Consider the following 9098-nt stretch of genomic DNA (forward strand, 5'->3'; position numbering starts at 1 on the left):
CATTAACCATTAACTTTGGTATGAGTGAAAGAATTGGAAAATTATTTGTTCCTCTTTCCCCAGGCCCCTTCTATGTGCATAGCCTTGAAAATCAGAGCATGGGATGTAGAAGGTCTTGCATCTTGACAAGCAGAACCACTATACAGACCTGAATACAATACTCCCAGTTAAAAAACCAACCAACCAACCAAAAAAAAAAAAACCAGTGGAAAAAAATATGAAAAACTACTTGGCATAGTTGAAGAGATAGGAAGTAACGTTTTACATCAGTCATGTCTACACCTACAGCAGACACACTACACAAGTGGAGATTATAGGCTAAATTTCCAAAGGGGATCATGGAAGGTATGTGCAGAAACACTGTTAACAAGTAACAGGATTTATGCATGTACCTCCCACTCACTGCTTTGAAAATTTGGCCTCATAAGTAGAGAAATGCTAAACTATGTTAAATATATTTGGATGGTAGGAATATAATTGATCTCTGCAAGGGCCCACATTAGAGCCTAGGCATGATTTATTTTTCTGTTTTACATCAAAATGCAGAAGATTTTGTACAGTTGTGGAAGCTTGTAAAGCTTGAACATTTTTCTGTCCCCCTTGTAACGTACACACATAAACAAGAGAGTCTTAATCTTCTCTGAGCAGAAGCTTATCCTTTAGATAAACCTGTATCTTTTCCATGTATGCAGGTTTAGCAATTATATCTTATACCTTAGATAGTGGGCCTATTTAGACTTAGTAGTGGCTTCAGCAAGTCATTGTCCTCCCTGTAACAGAATTCTGATTCAAACATACCTAGCTCTGACTCCCCATCCTTTCTTTTTGCAGTGTTTTTATCTGCTATGCTGAAGTACCTACTATCAAACATTTGTTTCCCATTAAGTCATCACAGAATTTAACAAGCTGGTATCTTCTGTGTTGGCCCAGGTAGTTTGAGTTCCACAGTTATTTCCCCATAAGTCACTATTTTATTAATAGCTCTCTTCTCTGAATTGTCTGCAACTTACCTATGCTGTAGATGCTAGTATTAGGTACAATATTTCAGTGGATTCTGACAAGGGTTGAACACAAAGGTAAAAAAATGTGTTTATTTCTGCTCTATCAGTATGAGAATCTCACTGTCAATATGTTTTTGTTAGTAGGTTGCTGTCAGATGACTGTTCAGTCTAATTTCCTCAGAGACTTCTCCAGAAAACCATTCTATTATCTCTCTGTCCTGTAAATAAGGTCTGTCATTTTCTGACTCTGCAATTTTACTTTCACCCTTGCTGGAAGGAATATTATGGGGTTGTTTTGTATCTGTTGTACAAAAAAGGAAGAAAAAAAGAGGTGTTCTTTCATGAAATGAATACAATAGTTTATGATGCCATTTTGGATTTATGTCCAAGAGCTTTGTGTAGATGATACAGTTCTGTATGGTGCATCTCTGTTTTAGCAGACCAGTGTCACTACGTGAAAACACTAAGCTTATGCTTTCTGTAGTATTCAGAGAGTCTATATTGCCTCACATGCATAGTATTTGACGATCAAAGTCAGTTTGGATTTCCAGTTGTGTTTTGACTTCATTTACTTTAAGTTATAGTTTCACTTTCTCACTTGCAGCTATAGTACAAATTGACTTAGTCTGGACAAAAATGTATCAGGATTGCTCATATGGACCAAAACTTATGTCTCAGTAGCAAACAATAGCTTCTTGAACTTTAATTTGTTTAATTGTTTCTAGTTTTCTGACTAATATATTGTAAATTTAAAAGTTTTACTTCTATCTCATGGCCATCAGCTTGTTAGCTGACTCAAACAAGTTGCTGGCCTCCTTTGTACATGCATTTTTCTTTCTTGCTTCTGTCTTTTGTAACTGTTTAGATTACAAACTGTGAGGCAGGACTGTTTCACAACATATACCTCTAAAATGCCTGGTAGTGTGGGATGTCTTAAAAACTGCTGTAGCGTGAATAATAACTCTTAGAATTTTCCTTTATGTCCTGGATATTTTGTGCGTTTTCCCGCCTGGCATTTGTGTGTTGCCACAGCTCTTCAGGCATAGACTTTGTCTAATCAAACTGTCCTCTTCCAGTTGAGTAGGCCCTCTTAAGCTTTCAGGTTAGTGCAACATCCGCTAGTTTGGAGAATCAAAGGTCCCCTATACTTGGGGCAGTCATGCACACAAATGCATATACAAAGAAACGGAAATATTCCTCTATGTCTAGTCTAATTCACTTCCTAATTGCTCCAGCAAATTAGTTTCCCTAGCTGAATGCACAGTTTAGTGAATTTTACCCTGGTACACTGTGTTGAGGTAGCCATCATCATAGCTGCATCAGTCCTCTTTTAGAGTCACTAGGGTATTCATTATCATGTAGCTTTGGGGAAAGTCTGCAGAGAGGAGCTAGCAAAAGAGTTGCATCAATTTAGCTAATAGGAGACATCAAATATGGGTGCTTCAGTTCATGTAATAACAGCAAAGAGTTGTCCATTTTGGTGAATTTCATCTGCCTTATGATTTACCAGGTTTTTCCCCACCTCTGTTAATCTTGCCAACATTCCACATTTCTCCTGATAATTCTTTTCAACTCTGTCTAGTCCAGCATTCATTTCCTTCAGTGTCTCTTTTTGCTTATGTTTCTTCTAGCTTCTCCTTAAATCCACCTGCCCTCCTCCCTTCCCTGCCCCCTGCTCCCCACCCCCAAAAAACCCCCAAACTCAACAACCTTACCAAAAGGGCTGTATGCTTAATGCCATGTTTATGTTCAGCCTCTCTCCCCATCCTTTCATTTTCCTGCCTATTTCAGTTGTAAACTGTTTGAGGCAGCAGCTATTTTAATACAAGGTTTTGGCACAGAACCTGGAAGAGCAGGACTTGGGTTTGGTAGGTTCCTAGGAGCTATCAGTGTACTTTTAAATACATTTTTAAAATACAAATACATTGGAGAGTCTTTTTGCCTCCTCCTATTAAATGGAGAGAGTAAGAGTTGTGTGCTTTTAAGAAGAGCTTTTTAGGTCTACAGATGAAAAGGCTTTAGAAATGCTAAATATTAATTATTAGTAGTCATTAGCATTCCTGCACCCTCTTATCAGTGCTCTCATTTGCACCACATAACATACTCAAACAGCTCCTTTTCCTTTTTTTTGTTCAATGGACCTCCTAACAAAGAATATTTAGGAATGGTAAATGGCTTTTTTGCAATTGGAATGAGGCCTACCTGTTTTTTCAGTTTAGCTCAGACATGGTTTTTTTTTCCACCTCACGCGTTTTCTGTGCCTGGGTTCTTGTATGGCCGTCGTTACATATCAGTGCACCTTAAAATCGGAGTTAATAATAGCTGAATGCCATTGCAAGAGTCCTTGTCCTGTGTTATTACGTGTTAAGTTGGTTAAGCCCACAAAACTGGGTGAAAAAAAGACAGGAAATAAGCTGACCAGTGCTATACTGACAGTGCAATACAGTACATCCTTCTGAAAAGAAAATTGAAATATAGGCATTAAGTGCTTTTCCCATTATCATACAAAAAGTATGGGATAAAGCTTGGAATGGGACCCTAATTCTTCTTTTGTATGCTGGCGATCTAGCCACAACATTATTTTAACAATATCCATAGAATACGTCTTTCTCCAAAGAGAATTAAAAAAACTAAGCATTTTATAGGTGTATCCTGTTATAAGGATGAAGATAGTGTCTTTCTTTGTACAGTGTCTTTCTTTGTGTATGCTATACAAGATGAAAACATATAGAAATTTCTGTGTGCAGTTATGGCAGTCTATTTGTTGGATTTTACCTAGTAAATTTAATTTATAGTGCTTTAAGACACACATATGCATAAATGGCTTCTATTACCTTTTGGTTTAGTTTGTTTCACATTTTTAATTGATTTGTGTTTCTTGGAAAATGTATTTTCTTGCGGTTGTGGAGTTGCATCACTTTGTTGCAAAGACAATATGAACACTAGCTATGAAAGCATTTTTTCTTAATATACTCCCAAGCAGACAAATTCATCCAGAATTTGGTTTGGACAGAAAACAGAGAATTAGAAACAGCATTTTGCAGTTAATTTGTGCTCCCCAAATGTGGCTATTCATGAAAGCTCATCAAGCTTCACAAGTATTAGCCTAACCAGAGAGCCTGCCTGGTTGTCTTAGACTAAGTGGTCAATACTGACACTCAAGGCTTCTTGTGCAACATCTGTGGCATGTACTCTTTTACCATGTGGAGACCTGCAAGAATATTCCCAGCTGTTTTGATGTGTCCTGTGACAGGGCATAGGAATTCCTAGTTCATAGGAGTTTTCTAGTGCATCCTAGAAATTTCAGACTATAGAAGCATTTTGGAGTTATTTCTAGATATCCGAGGGTTTTCTGGGAATTCCTGGATTGAGAGTCTTTCTAGGTGTTTTTCCATGCTTTCTAGGAACTCTGGAAGTCAGTGCTTTCTATTGTGAGGTGGGATTTCTTTGTGAACTTGGAGGATTTTTAAAGTGCTTTTCAGGAATATTTGTGTTTTCTTGGAATTACTGGATTGGGAAACTTTCTAGGAATTTCCAAGTTCTTGCAGCAAATCTTTGTTTGGGAAACAGTTAACAAGAATAGAGTCTGCAGCTATCCGTGTAGGCTTTTCAATGGGGGATATATCTGTTGTATAAATCTGGTATTATCTCTTAATCTATATATTAATGAACACTTAGACATTTGTGTCAAGTATGGAATAAATTCACATAACTCATTTAATCTGATGAACATAATTTTGTTGGGATGATAATGGCTTGTAACTAACTGATACCTAAATCTTTTCATAATGAATGTATGAACATTAGTCTGGTGTACTTTCTTTTAATAGCTACTTTGAAAATATGTACACATATTTATCTACATTTATTTAGAGAAGTAATAGCTCTTTACGTGCTTAGACAGCATAGATATGAAAGCTATTAAGTGACAACCAGGTCGGTGTCAGCCCTTGGCTGCTTGTTGTGTAAATCTCAGCTAATTCAAACTGTACATCTTGTTTCAAGTCATTTTCCATTCCTTTCAGTCTTGGCTGTTGCATATTATGGAGAGATTTTAGAATTTAATATTCCAGGAGTATGTTACACCATTATTATTTTTTTTTATTCATCCTCTATATGTCACTGTGTTGTAAATACACACATAGTGTAACTCTCTGTGCCTAGTTCACTTGAGGCTGTTTCCATGTTCTTAAATACACTGGAAACCGCTAGAGAAGTCACGCCTTAAATGTGTTGACTTTGGATGTCCTTAGCTATGTGAGTCACCTTGTAATTGTAGGCCCAGATTATTTGTTTAGGTAAATGTAGAATAAATATAGAAGAGTGCCTGCAGGCTCTCCTTTCTGTATTTTCACCTTGTGTTACTAAACTTGAAGTTGTCTTTCAAGATAAGTTGCTGGTGGTAGTGAACTAGAAAACTGGGAGTTGTACTGCTGATTTCAGTGGCAATGCAGTTATTTGGCAAGGTTGAAAGGTGCACATACTTTGGCAGCTTAGCTAGGTAGAAACTACTCATCTGAAAGATAAATGAAAATTCCTAGATTACTTCTTTCGTTAAGTGCTCACACACTGAAGCTTGTAACTAGTGCTAATTCCTACTGATGGCATCCTATTACTGCTTCTGCTCTCAACGACAGTATTGCCCAGTATGAATGTAGCTGGTAGCTACTGTGCTACAATTCACCCAAGAATCATCTTTCAGTAAGGATTTTGGTGCAGTGGACTAAGAACTGCATTATTTGCTGAATAAATATGAGATAAATGTTTTTGGAAAAGTTTTATGCATGTAAGTTCTGAAGCCACACTGAAAGATCAACCTACATTATTTTTAAGATGTTGCTTAGGAACTTTAATCACTTAAGCAATTTGATAGTGCTATCTCTTTCTAAGAGAAAATACAGACAGTGTTTTTAGTCCTTGTTCATGTCTATGTGAGTCTGGGTGCATGGCTCTTGGTGTCAAATATCCCATGCATTATCAAACATCTTGTGTTGTGAAGCAAGAGATGTTAAGCAGGATTTATGTTGTTCACGTCTGTCTTAAATTTGTGCTGGAAAACATACCCAGAAAACATTAGACTGCTTGCTTGGTTTTATATGTTGATACTGCAGTACACCTCCTTTTCCCTGAAGCATGTGAATGTTCTCCTATTATTTGAGATCAACACAGAAGTTTTTAATCTTTTTCAAAGTGTAAACTATCTTTCAAAGTCTTGAAAGTTCATTTTATAAAACCAGATCAAATAGTTCTGACATTTGCTAGCTAGACATTTAAAGGCATACTACAGATGCAATGCCTTATAATTCCTCAGAATAATCTTCAAAGTACTTACTCAAAAAATATGCTGAAGTCAAATCAGGAAATTCAAACCCAGGATTGAGTCAAACTAAAAATGAAAGTTTCATCTACCTACATACATAAACTGTTCAAATGGATATGTATGCTGGCTGAGAGAGGCAAAACAAATATATGAGTTGATGTTCACTGCCATGGCAGAGGCACACATACTGGTCATCCTTGTGAGATTTTACTATATTCATTTTTATGCTGAAAATATTTAATTGATTTAAGGTCTGATAATTGTAATCTAAAGTTGTCAATCTCATTTTTTTGATTCAATGGGTACATTTAAATTCTCTTTTAAATTCTTGTAACAGGATATCACATGCACTTATCCCTGGAGAAAATGTTTTAGAAATTGTTTTTTTCTTGCACACAGGCATGTAGGAAGCTTGGACTGTTCTGGTACTTCTAAAGGAGGTGAACTTGGGTAGTACTTCCCTGGACTACAACTAGGTGTACTGTGTAGCCATGCTTTAAGGAGATGTGACTAGGAAGGATGTTATTTTGAAAGAGCTTTGACTGAAATAAAATTATTTTGGCTGTAAGAGTTTTTTATGATTAGAGAATTGAATTCCAAGTCATAATTTTTTGCGTATTGTCAGAAAAGAGAAGGATAAGTGTAGCATGCATTTCTCTGGTTAAGCACCAGTAGGCAACATCTATGTGTATGGTAGAGCAATACTAGATGTATTGCTTAAGGATAACATACCATTACTGTAATATCTTATTACCACGTAAGCTGTGTAACTGAATGTTCACATGCAGCTTTTGCTGTGTACTGAGTCTTTGAATCCAGGCACAAGCTAAGAATTGCCTGACTAGTTAGTATTTTATGGTGTTCCTAAGGATGTCAGCTTAATTATCACATTATGTCCCGAGAGGCGCCATACACTGCGGTCACACTGCTGGCTGGTTTGGTTGTGGCTCACAGTTAAGTTATTGCAGTGTTAAATCCAAATCTTTGGAACATTCATGATCTGTGGCCTAAATATTTTGGTCCCTTAACTAGCCTAGATCAGGGATGTACAAATGTAATTGCAGTTGCTGTTTTATACAATAGCCTAGATCTGTTTTTTCACATACTTCCTTGTTCGAAATATTTTGCAAACTGGTACTTTCTGCATCACATTCTTTAATGCTAGAGGGAGGTAAATATTATTGTCCCGGGTTTACTGACAGGCAGAGAACAGCAGCACTACCTTGCTAAAGGCTGCATCAGAAATTTGTGGCAGAGATGATGGATCAAAGGGCATGTCTGCTGTACTGATTGCCATGTGCATGGAGATACCTGTGCTCACTCTAAATGGGACAGTTCTGGCCCCACAGCCTATTGGAATGAGACAGCATGTTAAATCTGCTCTAGCTACTCTGAAGTTAATAGCATTGTGCTATTAAATGTAAGTACTGCTAATAGGTGGCTAATGTTTGTTACTGTGGGCTGCCTTGCTGAAAATTCATGTTCCATATAACCTCATAAGCTATACTGTTCTGTAGGAGAATGTTGCAGTAATAGAAATGAAATGATTCTTTTTATTGCTGGGATCAGTGAGTTGGTGCAGGTGTGCCTGACACCATTGTTTCTCCAATAATTTGGAATGTTCTGTGGAGATTAATTATTTTTAAAAAAATAATCTTTCTACAGTGAATGCTTGATAGAAATAAACATAGCAGTACATAGGAAATAAGCTTGTTTTTACTGTACGAACCAGGTTTTAGTAAAAGTGTTGTCCACTAATTGAGGCAGTGTTCTTATGGAAAAAGCATAAATGTGAGCATGTAATTAAATAAAGCATGAAAATGGATATGCACAAAATGACTGAACTGAAGTAATGCTGAGATCAACATTGTTTGCATATCTGTATATCTGACTTTGAATTACTATCATATAGTGTTCTTTGTAGATAATAACTATAATTAAATTAATCGATAAACAGATCTCACCACAGTATTTATCTGGTCTATCCTTGGCAGCAGTATGAAAGGAGAGTTCAGAGGAACTGCAGTTCCTTTCATTTAGTAAATAAAAGCTTGTGTATATATACTGTTCCTGTAGTACAAACACGCAACTCTAGCATTCGGTTTACAGGTACATGTGATATAGCTAATGGACCCTTAGATTTGATTGTATAACATGCATGAAACAGTTTGAGACTTTGAAAACAAATAGATATGTTTAGACTGAATAGGTTAAAGAATGGAAATTAGGTGTAGTGCTTTTCACTTGAAATTATGAACTGAAACTGAAGTAGACTGGCTGCATTAGTGAGAGCCTGGCTGTATAGTAAATGATCTTTTTTTTGCCTAAACTTTAGAATATACTTTAGAAAGTTGATATTGTCGAAGAACTTTGGAAAAATTTAAAGCTCCTTCCATTAAACAGTAATTTAAAGTAGAAGTTACTAATTCTTTGTAATGTTTGTAAGAAGCAACAAAAAGAAAATTTTGAACTGACAGCATTCCTGTTCAAAACTAATGTGGTAAAAGACTTACTTTAAACAGCAGCAAAAATTACTATAATATCACTTGAGAAAAAAATGAAAATAACCTTATAAAGTTTAGCTAAATTATTATTTTATTATGTTGTGTTCTATGGAAAAAAAGAATGGCCATTCTTTCTTCTAGTCCAGAAGTGACAGATGCTGGTAGAGAAGTGACCATCTGACTGATATGAGTGACAGATTTTATATTGAAATAAAACCAAGTAAGGGAAGATGTCCAAACGGTGAGGTCTGTTAAGACTGTTGAAGTACTAAA

This window comes from Falco rusticolus, chromosome 15 (assembly GCF_015220075.1).
Source record: "Falco rusticolus isolate bFalRus1 chromosome 15, bFalRus1.pri, whole genome shotgun sequence".
In the NCBI taxonomy this organism is placed as follows: Eukaryota; Metazoa; Chordata; class Aves; order Falconiformes; family Falconidae; genus Falco; species Falco rusticolus.